The sequence below is a fragment of the Ictidomys tridecemlineatus genome, chromosome 14, assembly GCF_052094955.1.
Source record: "Ictidomys tridecemlineatus isolate mIctTri1 chromosome 14, mIctTri1.hap1, whole genome shotgun sequence".
Lineage (NCBI taxonomy): Eukaryota > Metazoa > Chordata > Mammalia > Rodentia > Sciuridae > Ictidomys > Ictidomys tridecemlineatus.
Genome location: NC_135490.1, coordinates 18,789,638 through 18,806,783, shown reverse-complemented (window position 1 = coordinate 18,806,783; position 17,146 = coordinate 18,789,638).

The following is a 17,146-nucleotide window of genomic DNA, read 5'->3' as shown; positions in this document are numbered from 1 at the left end:
CTCATCTGCTTGCAACTATCCAGGGCAGAGCAACTTTCCTCTGCCACACCCCTCTGCCATGATGCTTTGCCTTAACTTAGGCCCAGAACAATGAAATGCACAAGAACAGGCTGAAGCCCCTGAAACAGTGAGCCAAAATGAACCTTTCCTCCTCCAAGGTGTTAGTGTCAGATATTTTGGTCACAGAGATGAAAAGCTGACAACACAGTAAACATGTTTCTTTCTAGGATGGAAACATACCATGGTGTTTAAGGACACATTAAAATTAGCTGGACACACTAAATCACATTAGGTAGTATTGTACCCCTGATTCTGGGAGAGATTGGACATGAGGTGTATGGTTGGCCCCTTTCTAATATCTAAGGGATAGAGGAATCCAAACACAGATATTTCTGACTGAAATGTTAAGTAACCTGTTCCTTAGGGACACAAACTGGATTTTTTTTTTTTTTTGGTCAAGATTACTATGAAAGCAGCATTTTCTCCTCCTAGATCACTGGAAGTTGGGAGACTTTCTTGATGTTGAAACAGGACACAATTGAGAGGACAAACAGTCGATGACAAATGATGACACTCTTTGGAAGCATCATTCTCGATGGATCCCACATTAAAAAATATATACCATATTTAACAGTTAGATTTGTCCACTTTTCATATTTTAATTCCACTGTTTCCCCCCAAGTCTTCAATAACATTTTACTACACTCTAACCCTGTAGATTAAATTTTGGAAAATTTAAGGGAAGAATATCTGCACATGTTTGGCATGAAGCCAGTCAAGGAGACATGCTAAAAACAGGAGTTAACTGTCAGAGAAGCTCAAAACAGCAGCCAGAAAAGGTAGATCTTTAAATTTGTAGAAAATGTAGGTGAAAACTGAATTAGTACTCTTCATTCTGTTTTATAACCTTTTCCATTTAACTTGTTTCATGAACAGTTTGGAAATTACTAAATATTTTTTTTAGTTTTATTTTGCATTTGTGCTAGCCAAGTAGACCTATATTCGAGATAAATTTTACTGAGAAATCATACATGAATATGTTTAAGAGTAAATTTTTTTAAAAAGGTTAAATCATGATTCTTATACATATGTATAATGAACACATCAAAACTCTTATTTTTCTCAATAATTAGTGAAGAACCAAGGATGTGATATAGCCAAGTTAAAAGAAAATGTGCACATGTAATCCCAGATACTACAATGGCTGAGGCAGGAGGATTGCAAGATTGTCAGTCTGGATAACTAAACAAGACTCTGTCTAAAAATAAAAGATAAAAATGTCTTGGGAGGCTGAAGATGTAGCCCAGTGGTAAAGCATTTATCTGGCGTGTGCTAGGACCTAGGTTCAATCTCCCACAGCTCCCCAACACCAAGAAAAATGTCTGGAGTTGTGGATGAGTTTCATAGTAGTTTCCTAGCATGAGTGAAACTATGGATTTGATCAGCAGCACCAAAAAGAAAAAAAAAAAGAAAAAGAAAAAGACAATTCCAAGAATCAGGTATTATGTAAATAAATAAGAAATAATGAAATGAATTTTCAGATAGATGCAAACTGTCCTAATTAATAAGAATAATCAGTTGCATTCTATGAGAACTCAATTGACTCATTTTTCTATGTTCAAAAATCATTTGCAACATTATCAGTTTTCTATAACTTTCAGAGACCATGAACAGTGGATATAACTTAGAAGGACTGGCTAGATAGGACACCAATAATCTTTTCTATCGCCCAGTTAAGTTCTTAAAAAAAAATTTCCTCACATTTTATGAACATTTTCCATTGTTTTCCAAAAACTTTTAAACCTATGTAGAAATAAATATTAAGCAGGTAAATCATAAAAACTTAACAGAGAATGAACCTTAAGTCTTTGAACCAGGGGAAAAGCAGAAGGTCCTAAGCCAGCTCACTTGCCATCCTCCAGAGAACCCTCTGTGTATCCATGTGGAATCACTAGAGCACTCCTGGGAAACCCCTCTCCTATAAAGCCATTTGTAAAGGCTACACAGAATTTCATGCTGACATACATTAAGAATTCATTTCTAATGATTTTGCCTTTTGTTCTATGAGACATCATACACTTGAAAATGAATTTTGCCTCTAGTTTTTTCAAGGGACATTTTCCACCCTCTTTGTATACTAATATGTCTTCAAAGTATGATTTCAAAGAAAGTAAATTAAATCAGCACAAACAGCTGCCCGAATCCCCTATTGTTAAACGCTGAGATTATTTCTAACAGTTTAGTTTGTAAAGCTGTAAGGCATATTTTAAAATATACCATTCCCTTACAACTAAATTCCTAGAAGTTATACCATCTGAATTAAATAATTGAATGGTTTTTCACAACTTTTGGTACATATTGTCAAAATACATACCAGGCAAAATGTTTTAGTCAGTCAGCTTTTTTTTGCTCCTGTGACCAAAAGACCTGACAAGAACAATTTTAGAAGAGGAAAAGTTAATTTAGGACTTGCAGTTTCAGAAGTCTTAGACCATAGATAGCTGACTCTCTACGTGGGGCCTGAAGTGAGACAGAACATCATGGCAGAAGTGTGCGGTGGAGAAAAGCAACTGAGACCATGGCATCAGGAAGCAGAGAAAGACTATTCCTCTCACCATGGACACTTCCCCAGGGACCCTTCTCCCCCAGCCACAGGGGATTAATCAGGAGATTAATGCACTAATTAGGTTAAGGTTCTCATAACCCAATTCTTTCCCATCTAAGTTTTCTTGCACTGTATAAGTTTTCTTGCATATGAGTTTTTTGAGGGGATGCTTAATATCTAAGCCATGACACAGAATTTATAACTCTCAACAGTATATGACATTTCTTTAAAGATTCGGCAATATTATAGTAATTTGGAATTTTTTTTCTTATATTACTGAAGATTGAATCCAGGAGTGCACTGCCACTGAGCTACATCCTCAGCTCTTTTTATTTATTTATTTTTAAAATTTTGAAACAGGATCTTCCTAAGTTGCCCAAGCTGGCCCTAACCTTGGGATCCTACCGCCTCCATTCACCTCCTAAATTGCTGAAATTACAGATGTGCACCATCACACCTGGCTTATCTTAGAACTTGTTAATAAGTGCCAATTTCAGAAATCAAAGATAATATCTGATATTATTTGCATGTTTTTGATTAGAAAGGATTAACTTTTTTAAACATATTTTTTAATGAGGTACTTTCTATAGTGAATTGCTTTGTTTATGTGTTTTCTTATAAAGGAAAAGAAATATCTTCCTTCTCATCTGAGGTTTATGCATGAGAACTTTATGTCAAAATATTAACTAGAGAAAAATGTAAAAATCTTGTAAATATAAGTTTCATGTGACACAGGAGGCCTTCATAAGGAAATAAAGACCCAAAGATAAGGATAAAGCTGAGTATTTTTTATGCTAGGTAGAGTGAACAATGGGTAGTCAGGGAAACACCACCAAACACAAAAGAGTGTGACCTAATAGTAATGACCTGGAGGAAACATAGCAGTCTGTTGGTTCAGGTTCTTGGAGGCTCTGTCTTGGGCTCCTCTCTGGGTGCCTGTGGGCAGCTCTCAACTGCGGATCTTATGGCATTGGAGGGAGGAGTTGAAAGTCTTTCCTAGCTTTGACCATCTGCTTCAGGGGAGAAGGGAAAGTGGTCAGGTGATCTCAGAGAGAATTCCCTGCTTCTGAGGTTGTTCTAAATGCCAAACTGCCACATTTGAGGGTCGCGTGTCCTGTACTCCATTACTCTTTTGACACTAACTAGCTCTTTCATGTACAGTCTTCGGTGAATCCTGAAATCTTTTAATCCATGTAACATCTTTTCATGTACTCTAGGATTGGTGATCGATTTCATACTTCAGGAAACTGAATTATCAAACTCATTAAATATCTAAAAAAACTTATCAAATAACTAATTGGCTTCAACCTATTTGAATGCCAAACTAAAGAAGACTTCATTTAGTTGTCTAATAGATCTAAACACACATGCACACACATGCACATTCTGCCTATCTAACTGGGACTCTATCTTCTCAGTTCTCTACCTCCCATCTTACATAATCACAGTTCTATCACTGTCTCTCTGATTTCAATTTTATTGGATTCCACATACAAATGGGAAAATGTGGTATTTGTCTTTTGATACCTGGTTTATTTCACTTAACACAATGCTCTTTAGGTTCATCCATATAGTTGAGAATGACATAATTTTCTTCATTTTTTAAATCTGGACAGTACTCCATTTGTATACATGTGCCACACACATCCATTCTTCCGTTGAAAGATGCTTAGGTGGTTTCCTAACTTGCCTATTGTGAATAATGTCTCAAAGAGCGCCAGACCACAAACATCCCTTCATTTCTTCAACAAATGAATCTTCTGAGTAAATACCCAGAAGTAGGATTGCCATATCATGTGATACTTGTATTTTCAGGCTCTTGAGGAACCTCAACAGAATTTACCATTATGGTTGTACTAAGTTACATTCCCAGTGAAAGATATAAGGGTTTCATTTTCTCCATATTTTTTATCAACAATTATCTTTGATTTTTGGATAATAGCCATTTGACAGGTGGGAAGTAATAGTTCATTGTTGTTTGAATTTGCATTTCCCAAATGATTAACAATGTTGAACATTTTGTCCTGTATGTGTTGGCCATTTGTATGTCTTTTTTGGAGAAATGCATATTCAGGAGACTTTTGCATTTTTTTAAAGAGAGAGTGAGAGAATTTTTTAATATTTATTTTTCAGTTTTCGGTGGACACAACATCTTTATTTTATTTGTATGTGGTGCTGAGGATCGAACCCAGCGCCCCGCGCATGCCAGGTGAGCGTGTTACCACTTGAGCCACATCCCAGCCCAACTTTTACATTTTTTGATTAGGTTATTTTCTTGCAAGACAATTGATTGAGTTCTTTATATATTTTTATATTAACCCTTATTAAATATATGACTTGTAAATATTTTCTTCGAATCAGTAGAAATTTTCTTTTCTTGTAATGTACTTATCTGGCTTTGGTAGGTGGGTTATGTTGGTATAACAAGAAGAGTTTGGTAGTATTCCCTCCACTTAAATCTTTTTAATGTGTCTGAAAAGGACTAGTATTAGCTCTTTAAAAAGAAAAATGTTAGATAGAATTCAGCAGTTAAAGCCTTCAGGTCCTGGGCTATTTTTTTGAGAGGTTTTGAGTACTGATTTAATCTCTTTCCTTATTACTGGTCTACTCACATTTCCTAGATTTTCATGATTCAGGATTAGTAGGTTGTATATATCCAGGAAATTTTCATTTATTTTTGGTTATCTAATTTGTAGGTTTATAATAGCTTATGGTAATCTTATCATTTATATTTCTGTAGTGCCAGTTGTATTATTTCCTCTTTCATTTTATTTGTGTCTTTTCTATTTTTGCCTTAGTCTAGCTGAAAATTCATTCATTTGTGTTTTCCAAAGCATAACTTAATTTTGTCAATATTTTGGACTTTTTTCTAACCTCTATTTCATTTTTATGCTAATTTTATTTATTTTCTTCTGCTAACTTTCTTTCTTTGTCTCCTTTTTCCATTTCCTTGAAGACTACATTAAATTCCTTTCCTGAGGTCTTCCTTCCTTTCAGTGTAAGCATTAATTGCTATAAACTTTCCTTTTAGAACCACTTTTTCTGTGTCTCATGTTTGGATTTGTTGTGCTTCAACTTTCCTCTGTCTTGTGATATTACTTAGTTTCCCTTTTAATTTCTTCATTGACCCATGGGTTGTTCATGAGTATGTCCATGTATTCATGACTTTTCCAAAATTCCTCCTGTTTTTAATTTCTAGTTTAATAACATTGTGGTCAAAAAAAGATACTTGACATGATTTCAATATTCTTAAATTTGCTAAGATTTATCTTGTGGTCTAAGGTATAATCTATCTTGAAGAATGTTCTGTGCATACTTTAAAAGAACTTACATTCTGCTGTGGTTAGATGGAATATTCTGTATGCTTTTTTAGGTCCATTTGATCTGCAATATTTAAGTCCAGTACTTTCTTACTAATTTTCTGTCTGGATCATCTGTCTACTTTTGGAAGATATGGAATATCAATTATTATTATTATTATTATTATTATTATTATTATATTGTATTAAAATTTATCTCTCTTTATATCCTTTAAAGTTTGTGTTATATCTTTAGGTGCTCTGATATTGGTGTAAATATATTTACAGTTGTTATAACATTTTGATGAATTGACCCGTTTATAATTATAGTGACCTTCTTTGTCCCTTAAGGTTTAACTTAAACTCTATTTTATTTGATCTATCTATCCCTTCTGTCTTTAGTTTGAATTTGCATGGGATATCCTTTTTCATACTTCCAGTTCAAGTGTGTATTTAAAAGTAAGGTGACTCACTTGTATCCAGCATATAGTTGGACTTCATTTTTTTTTATACATCCAGCCATTCTATATCTTTAACTGGAGAATTTAATCCATTTGCATTTGAAGTAACCATTCTGATATTTGTTTTCTGCCAATCTACTGGTGTTCATTTTCTTCCCGTCTTGCTGTCTTACTTTGTAGTTTGATAGTGTTCTGTAGCAGAAGACTTTGAATACTTTTGGTTTGGTTTTGTACTTCTATTGAATATTTATGCTTTTTGGTTCCCACAAGGTTTACATAGAACATTAGATTTGCAACAACCTATTTCAAACTGATAACACCTTAACGTTGATTTCATACAACAGCCCTACACATTTACTCCCCGCTCTATGTTATATGCTTTTAATGCCAGAATTTACATTATTTTGTAATTGACAATTTATTTCTTGACAGTTTATTTCAGCCAACTGCAGTTAGTAGTTTAGCCTTTTATTCCTTGTATTAGGGATCAAATTGCTTTATGAAACATCATCCATTCTCAGGGTATTCTGAATGCAGGTCTGTTTACTTGTATCTTTGAGTTTTGTGCCAAGAAATCAATGGATTGTCATATTGAAACTCTTTTGTACGTGATGTATTTCTATCTCTTGCTGCTCTCAGAATCCTGTCTTCAAGTTTTGCTAATGTAATGATTGTGTGTCATGAAGAGCTCCCTCTTTCACTCCTCTGACTGGTTAATTTCAAATATTCTATTATTGAGCTTACTGATTGTCCTTTTCCTTGACTGAGTCTACTGTTGAAGCTTTCTACTGAATTTTTCAGTTCGGTCATTGTATTCTCCTTCCTAGAACTTCTGTTTTTGTTTGTTTCTATTTCTTTGTCGAGCTTCTCAGTTTGTTTATATATTATTTTTAAAATGTCATTAAGTTTTCTATTTATATAATGTTGTTAGTTCAGGGAAGTTTTTTAAGGGGATTATTGTGACTTCTTTGTCACTTACTTCATGTTCCTCTATTTATAAAGTCCATAATTGGAACTTTATTAGTTTTTTTTTTTTGAGGATGTCATGATTCCATGATTCCTTGTGATACTCATATTCTTGGATTGAGGAGATAGTACCCTCAACCACTCTTTGCAGGTATTTTGACTGTCCACTAAAACTACAGGCTAGGCTCTCTAAGCATGCAGAGATACTGACTGGGTATTTCAATACCTTCAAGTCAAACTCTTGGAAGGGCAATTTTGCTATCCGGAATCTGCAGTTGGACAGGCTGCAGGCTGGAGTTGGGTTAAACAAGATGCTGCTCAGGACGGCAAAACCAGAAGCTATAGTTTTTTAAAAATTCATGATTGAGGCTTGCCTATCTATCAGAGTGGAGGTGTAGGATGAGCAATTGATTTTCCTTGGCCAAGTAGTTCTCTGAAATGTGCTGAAGCATGAGTCTCCCTGTCAGTGCAGTGTCACTAGGGTGGGCTGTGAGTCTGAATGTGAAGAATAGCCATCTAAAGACCCAAGTTAGGTGGAGTGAAATTTGTGGGTCAAAGTTTTATAGACAAGTGATTTGTTGGATATTTTTCAAATTCCTTTCCACAGGGTTTATATCTTTCTACATTTCATTGAGGTATGTATGAAAGAATCTGCCTTCTTAACAGTCTTGCCAATAGGATAAGTGGTAGAGATTTCGTATTTTGCCAATCCATGAAAAGAGAAATGACTTCTGAATGTAGTATATATGCATTTCTCTTGTGAGCAAATTTGAGTACATCTTAATTGCCGAAGTCTGGCTTGGCACAAATCAGGAGCCACTTGTCAAAAAGAAACTAACTTTATTTTTAGAACTACAAACGCCAAACAAAACAGCTCCAGGGAAAAACCCTCAGAGCCCAACTGCCACCACCGGCTTCCACAAGCCTCTCTCCCCCACACCAGCCTTTTCCTCCCACAATCCTCCTCCTCTTGAGGCCGATTGGCTGGGTTGCGTGGGCAGAGCCAAAGAAGTCACCCAATGAGCAGCTCCGTGGAGGAGCCAATCAGCTAGATGTTGCTGGGGCAGCTGTGAGCCAATCATCAGCTGGCAGTCTGAAGGGCAGGGAAACAGCCCAATGAACATCACCGCAGAGGAGCCAATCAGCTAGATGTTGCTGGGGCAGTCTGAAGCTTGCTGGCAGCTGGAAGTTTGCTGGGGCCCCTTTGGCTGTGGCTCTCAACATCTCCCCCTCTCTGTTTAAACAACAAGCATGTGGCTTATGGACCGTGCCTGCCTTAGGTTGTCCAATACATATGGTCCTTACCCGTCTTCGGATGAGCTGACCTCAGGGCGTCAGCCTCCTGTCTTAGGTTGGTACCATTGTAATTGGATCTTACCCGTCATTGACTACCGGTCCAGTACAGCCACACCTGTGGAGAGGTCTCAGCGGGGGGGGGGGTGAGGTTCTTTGCCTCACCTCTGTTGACCCCCAAATTTTAGCTGAATGATCATGACAAGCAGAAGGGAGGAAGATATACCAAGTCAATTGACGGTTCTGTAAGCAGTTCAGTGTAAGTTCTGTAAGCAGTTCAGTGATGGCTATTGCAGAAACTGTAGATTAGTTTTATCTTTGTCTTCACCGGCACAGGGATGAAGATAGGAATTCTGGCAATAATGACTAAAGAAAAAATTAGGTAACATTCCAGAAGACACTAAAAGAAAACAATTTTCTTAACAATTTATATTATCTTCATCGGCACTGGGATGAAGATAGAAATTCTGGCAATAATGGCTAAAGAAAAAATTAGGTAACATTCCAGAAGGCACTAAAAGAAAACAATTTTCTTAAAAGAAAACAATTTTCTTAACAATTTATATTATCTTCATCGGCACTGGGATGAAGATAGAAATTCTGGCAATAATGGCTAAAGAAAAAATTAGGTAACATTCCAGAAGACACTAAAAGAAAACAATTTTCTTAACAATTTATATTATAGTGAAGAGAATTATTAAATATAATGAAAACTAAAGGTGAGAGTAAACAAACAGATCTGTTAACCTCCTTTTTGTTTACATATTAAAACAATTCTTAACAGTTATTTACCCAATTTAAATTAAACCATTTAAATCACGTGAATAAAAAAAAAAATTTGGATCCATCTTTTCATGAGCGCTCATCATATATGATATATAGAAATATGTACATTGGACATACGTACATTCAAACATATAACACAAAACACAAGTGTGCACACATAATATAATACATACAACACATAACACAATAGTAAAGGCCTTATAACTTTTTACAGGTAAAATCTCTATTGCAATGTTTAAAAACTCTATAGTCAAAAAAAAAAAAAATAGAACTGATCAGCAAAACATTAACCTAGGTCTGTATGAGCTCAAAAAAATAAAATAGAACTTCATGATATGGGAAAGGGCAATAATAAAATAGATATTGAAAAAAGCATCCTGGTTCTGTCGCAGATGTAAGGATAGCCAAATTGGAGTTTTGGATATCAGCTATTATGGATTTGAGCTAAATCATCTTCTTTTTGGTCTGTAGAAATCGCTTTAGTTAATCTCTCTGGAATCCAAATCGGCTGCTGTTCTCTCTGTGGAAACACAAAAACAGACCCCCGACTCCAGACAATCACTGGGTCAGGATTTTAGTTAATCTCTCCGGAATCCAAATCAGCTGCTGTTCTCCCTGTGGAAACACACAAACAGGCCCCCGACTCCAGACAATCACTGGGTCAGAACCTTGGTTAATCTCTCTGAAATCCAAATCGGCTGCTGTTCTGGGTCAGAACCTTGGTTAATCTCTCTGGAATCCAAATCGGCTGCTGTTCTTCCTGTGGAAACACACAAACAGACCCCCGATTCCAGACAATTACTGGGTCAGGACCTTTCCATTGTCCTGTTAGAATATCTTTCCAAAGTACCTTGGGCTTATGTACATTTTTTGGACACATATGCCTTTCTGCAGCACTAAGTCCTGATGAATCCAAATTTAAAAAGTTTAGAGTAAAAAGCGTTATTTTAAGTTTATCTTTGGGGAATATATACCCCTTCCCAATTCCATCTTTTTGCTTTAATAAGTACATTTTAATAGTTTGATGAGCTCTTTCAACTATGCCTTGACCCTGTGGATTGTATGGGATTCCTGTTATATGAGTAATGCCAAATGATGAGCAAAATTGTTTAAAAGAAGTAGACGTATAACCAGGGGCATTATCTGTTTTTAACTGTTTTGGAATGCCCACAGTGGCAAAATTTTGTAAGCAATGAGCTATAACATCTTTAGTTTTTTCGCCGGCATGAAGGGAGCCCATCAAAAATCCAGAAGAAGTATCAATTGTAACATGCAAATATTTTAATTTTCCAAATTCTGGCAAGTGTGTGACGTCCATCTGCCAAATATGGTTAGGCATCAATCCTCTAGGATTGACTCCAAGATTAACTTGTGGTAAAAAGGTCACACAATTTTGACATTGTTTTATTATTTGTCTAGCTTGTTCCTTAGTTATTTTAAAACGCTTTTGTAAAGTATTAGCATTGACATGGAATCTTTCATGAAAATTTATAGCTTCTTCTAGTACAGAGAAAATATGTATGTCACGTGTAGTTTTATCTGCTAAATCATTGCCTAAACTAAGGGCTCCAGGCAATCCTGTATGTGCCCTGATATGTCCTATAAAGAATGGATCTTTTCTGTCCCAGATTAAACTTTGTATAGTGGAAAACAAAGAGAAAACAGTAGAAGAAGGGGAAATTCTACCAGCATCTTCAAGGGATACTATAGCATTAACTATATACTGGCTATCAGAAAATAAATTAAATACAGAATCTTTAAACATCACAAAAGTTTGTAATACTGCATTAAGCTCTACCTTTTGAGCTGATTGTTTGGGTACTAAAAATGTAAAAGTTTGATCAGGTGTAACTATTGCTGCTGTACCATTATTTGACCCATCAGTGAATATATTTGGAGCATTCATGATAGGTGTTTTTCTTGTCATTTTTGGAAAAATTACAGGATGCAATGACCAAAAAGACAATAAAGGATTAGATGGTAAGTGGTTATCAAATGAAACATTAGATTTGCACATTATTATTGCCCAAGTATTTAACTCATTAGCTAATTCATCAATTTGATTCATAGTATATGGAGTAATAATTTTATGGGGAGAAATTCCAAACACTGCCTTTGCTGTTTTTATTCCTTTGAGTATTAATTGTCCTACAGCCTCAGGATATCTAGTAAGAATAGTGTTAGGAGAATAAGATAAATGTATCCATAATAATGGACCTTCTTGCCAAAATACTCCTGTAGGAATATTTTTTGTTGGTAATACAATAAATAATAAAGGCAAACTTATATCAATTCTATCCAAATGCATATTTTCCATATATGTTTCAATGATTTTTAATGCCTTTCTTGCTTCAGGCGTTAACATTCGGGGTGAATTTGGATCTGATGGACCTTTTAGGATATCAAATAAAGGTCCCAATTCTCCTGTTGGAATACCTAGATAAGGCCTTATCCAATTTATGTCTCCTAATAACTTTTGAAAGTCATTAAGTGATTTGAGTTGATCTACTCGTATTTGAATTTTTGGTGGACGGACCATGGTTGAGGATAATAGAACTCCTAAATAATTAATTGGAAAATTTAATTGCACTTTATCTATTGCTATCTCTAGATTATAATTTTTTAATAAGTTTGTAAGTGTGGCATAACATTCTAGCAATGTGTTTTTAGCTTTGTGTGCCAATAACACATCATCCATATAGTGAAATATTTGTAGTTCAGGATTTTGATTTCTAAGTGGCTGGATTACTTTGTTAACATAAATTTGACACATAGTTGGGCTGTTAGCCATCCCTTGAGGGAGTACTTTCCATTCATATCTCTGATCAGGACCTTCATGATTTAGTGCAGGGATAGTAAATGCAAAACGTGGACTATCCTCAGGATGAATTGGAATTGAAAAAAAACAATCTTTAATATCTATAACTAAAACATACCAAGTTTTTGGCAAAGCAGACAATTGAGGAATCCCCGATTGAGCAGGTCCCATAATGACCATTTCATTGTTAATGGCTCTTAAATCTTGCAGTAATCTCCATTTACCAGATTTCTTTTTGATGACAAAAATGGGAGTATTATGGGGAGATACAGAAGGTTGTATATGTCCTTCCGCTAATTGTTGTTTGACCAGATCATGGGCTACTTGTGTCTTTTCTTTAGTCAAGGGCCACTGAGGAACCCATACTGGTCTTTCTGATTTCCATGTAATTTTTATTGTCTCAGTGGCCCTTTGTGAAAATCCAACCCATGTCTGTCTGTTCCTTGATCTATTTGTATTGGTGCTGCTATACATTGTTCTTGTCTTTCTAATCTTTTTCCTTTCCTAAAACCTTGTCTAGCCATAATAGTGGGTGCATTTTGATTGATATTATTTGTTAATGTCAAACCTAATTGATCTAAGACATCTCGTCCCCATAAATTTACGGGAAGATGATCCAATACATATGGCTGTATAGTTCCTTCACATCCTTCAGGATCCTTCCAATCTAATAGCATTGCACTTCTATCGGGATTAGTCGCCACTCCTAGGCCTCGAAGCGATTGAGTGGCTTGTTGTAATGGCCAATGTTTTGGCCATTCTTGACGAGAGATGATGCTAAGATCTGCACCTGTATCCAGTAGCCCATTAAATTCATGTCCTTGAATATTTAGTTTTAGCATGGGGCGAGAATCTAAATTTAAAGAAAGCATAGCCCAATCTACACCTGTGGAGCCTAATCCCTTGGAACCTCTTTCTACAACATGACTGGAAAATTTATCATGTAGGCTTGGTATTATTAGTAACTGTGCTATTCTATCTCCTGGTGAAATTACTGATATACCCTTTGGAGAACTGGCTATAATTTTTATTTCACCTTCATAATTGGAATCAATTACCCCAGGACTTATCAAAAGTCCTTTTAGAGTAGAAGAGCTGCGTCCCAATAATAAGCCTACTGTTCCTTTGGGAAGAGGTCCTTTTACCCCTGTGGGAATGATTTGAACTCCCATCTCTGGAGTTAGTACTGATTTAGTGGAGGCGCAGATGTCCAACCCTGCGCTCCCTCTGGTTTGTCTGATGAGGGATCTGATGTGCTGGGCACTACCCTGATGGGGTTGCTGGGGTTGCTGGGTTCCTCCAGTGCTCCGTATATTTGTGGTTTGGGGCCCCGGAGCATTGGGGCCCCCTGTCCATTTTTTGGCAACGGAGCCCGATGCCTTTGTCCACGATATTGTGGATAAACACCTTGTCCTTGTTCGTTTTTTGATAATGGAGTACCCTCTATGGTGGTTTGAGGACGGTATTCATTAGCCCAATATAATGGAGTACCCTCTATGGTGGTTTGAGAACGGCATTCATTAGCCCAATGTCTCCCTCTACGGCATCGTGGGCAAATACCCGGTATTCTACTTGTTTGATACCTAGTTTTGTTAAACCCTCCTCCTATGGGGCAATTCCTTTTAAAATGTCCTGTTTGTTGACAATTGTAGCATGTTCTTGGCCTGGCATCTAAAGCCTGTTTTACTGCAGCTGCCACAATTTGCCCTTGTTCATTAATGTCTCTGGCATCTAAAACCTGTTTTACTGCAGCTGCCACAATTTGCCCTTGTTCATTAATGTCTCTGGCATCTAAAGCCTGTTTTACTGCAGCTGCCACAATTTGCCCTTGTTCATTAATGTCTCTACATAATTTAATATATGTGTTTAAATCTTCATGTTTCCATGGTCTAATGATATCTCTACACCAACGATTCGCTTGGTCATAAGCCAGTTGTTTTATAAATGGCATTGCTTGTTCTGTATTCCCAAAAACTCTGGTAGCTGTTTGAATAAGCCTATCTACAAATTCAGCGTAAGGTTCATTAGCTCCTTGTATTATCTTAGATAATTGACCTTGTAAACCTCCAGGTTCTTGTAAAGACTTCCATGCCCTAACTGCATCTACAGCAATTTGTAAATATACACCAGGATCATATGCAAGTTGTTGCTGCCGATCCTCATAAGGTCCCTTTCCTAACAACATATCTAGATTTCTCTGAGGATAACCAGCTGCTGCATTTCGACTAGCCGTCTCCTTGCAAAATTCCTCATTGGCAACCTTCCATAACAGGTATTGTCCTCCATTTAGCACAGCTTTACACAAACTAGCCCAATCTGCTGGCGTCATGCTTAAGTTGGTAATGGATTCGACCAAGCTTACAGTGAAGGGTGCTTGAGGACCATAGGTTGCTACAGCCTCTTTTAGCTCCTTCACTGATTTGAAATTTAAACCCTGGTAAGTTCGCTGCCCTCCTACCTCAAATACAGGGCATACTTGAGATCCTGTCTCAGGATCCAAACTATCAACTGCGGGGGTTGGGAGTCTCTTAGCATATGGAGGTGGTGCTGTTGATTGGACACTTATGCCCTCTGGTGATAGAGTGCTGTTAGTAGCAGTCTCCTGTAGAGGTGGCGCTGTTGGTTGAACACTTACGCCCTCTGGTGATAGAATGCTGTTAGTAGCAGTCTCCTGTAGAGGCGGTGCTGTTGGTTGGACACTTACGCTCTCTAACAAAAGGGTCTTATTAGCAGTCACCTGTTTTAACTTTTCCCCTGATAGATTTTTCTGCTCTAAACTTCCTTCCTCTGTCTCACTATCTCGAAAGACCTTCTCTTTTACTTGAATGTTTTCCTCTTTCTGACTAGCTCGAGCTTTTACTTGAATCTTTTCCTCTGTCTGACTAACTTGAGAGACTTCCTCTTCTACTTGAATCAATATGTCTTCTTCTTCCTCTACCTCTGTCTGAACTGAAGGCTTTGGACTAAGCAAACTAGATACCAACGTCCACAATGACAATGTGCCAACTGGCAGAGTCCCTGGGTAGTTCTTTTCTATTCTTTTTAAATCTTCACCATGATGGTTCCATTGTGATATATCTAACAACTCCTCCTTAAAAAGCCATGGGCTATATTCTTGTATTACATCAACGTATGCCCTGACTGCTCTTGGTTTTACTGGGAAGCTTCCTTCCTCTAACAATTTACTTAACACTCTTTCGGTTTGTTTTTTACTAATTGCTGATCCCGTATTTCTACTATAATACAACCCAACAAGATGACGCCAAACAAAACCGAGACAGAATCCAATAAAAAGGGAACCACACAAAATCATTATAACAGCCTTTCTATCCTCCTGACATGTCCATCCGTCCTTTCTCCCTATCTGTTCCTCAAACGCAAATAGTTTTTCCTCAGATGTGAGTGGTTTTTCTTCCCTCTCACTCATCTCCAGGGACAGGCAAGTTAAAACAAAAACGAAGCAAAACAAAAGAGTAAACTTAGAATGGCTACCCATCCTCTCGCCCTGCCCTCAGGGGCGAGCAGTTTACTTACCCTCAGTTGCTCCCCGTACGGGCCACCAAATGCCGAAGTCTGGCTTGGCACAAATCAGGAGCCACTTGTCAAAAAGAAACTAACTTTATTTTTAGAACTACAAACGCCAAACAAAACAGCTCCAGGGAAAAACCCTCAGAGCCCAACTGCCACCACCGGCTTCCACAAGCCTCTCTCCCCCACACCAGCCTTTTCCTCCCACAATCCTCCTCCTCTTGAGGCCGATTGGCTGGGTTGCGTGGGCAGAGCCAAAGAAGTCACCCAATGAGCAGCTCCGTGGAGGAGCCAATCAGCTAGATGTTGCTGGGGCAGCTGTGAGCCAATCATCAGCTGGCAGTCTGAAGGGCAGGGAAACAGCCCAATGAACATCACCGCAGAGGAGCCAATCAGCTAGATGTTGCTGGGGCAGTCTGAAGCTTGCTGGCAGCTGGAAGTTTGCTGGGGCCCCTTTGGCTGTGGCTCTCAACACTTAATATACTTAAAAGTCATTTAATTTTTCTCCCCATTAATTTAATTTCTTTATATTCCATTTTCAATAGAATTCTTGGCCTTTTTCTTCCTCTATTAATATATAAGATATTTATATCATAAGGATGCTAATCCTATGCCTTTAATATAATTTGCAAACATTATTTCTTACTATATCACTTTTCATTTTCTTATATTTTTTACCATGTAAAGATCTTTTAAAATCTTCACATATAATGAAACCAATCAAGTGTTTTATTATTTCTAGATTTTACAACATAGCTAGGAAAGATTTCCCCACTCTCAGATAACAAAGGAATATAACCATGCCCTCTTCTAATACTTGTGTGCCTTTATTTTTATATTTACTTCTCTGATCCACTTGAAATTCATTCATCCTGGTGCAAGTTTTAAGGAATGACTCAATTTTGTCATATTCCACAAAGCTGCCCATTTATTTTATCACTCTCACATATCACATTATTAAGCTATTTTATGTTTTCCCCCATTAAATTAGTAGAGTTTTCTGAAATATCTTTACTGCCTACTTTGAATATTTTAATTTGCTTTTACACTCTATGTTCCTTACAACTGTCATTTTATCCACACTTATTTTCCTTTCAGCCTTTTCTTATCTTTTGACATTCTCTTATTTGTTGGAGACTCTTTTTGCATTCTCTAAGGGTTACAGTTTACTAATGTTTTTTCTTGATAATTATAAAATAATTTTCAGCAATATGTTTTTTCTTTGAGTTTTAGAATCTGTTTTTTTTTTATTTTGCTCTTTCTCAGCCTCCTTTATTATATTCTTACTTTTTCTATTTATCAAGGTTTATTCTACCCAGTCTAATTGTTTACAACTGCCAGATAGTGTGAATGGTAATTAAATTTTATACTGGTCAATCCCCTTCTCAAA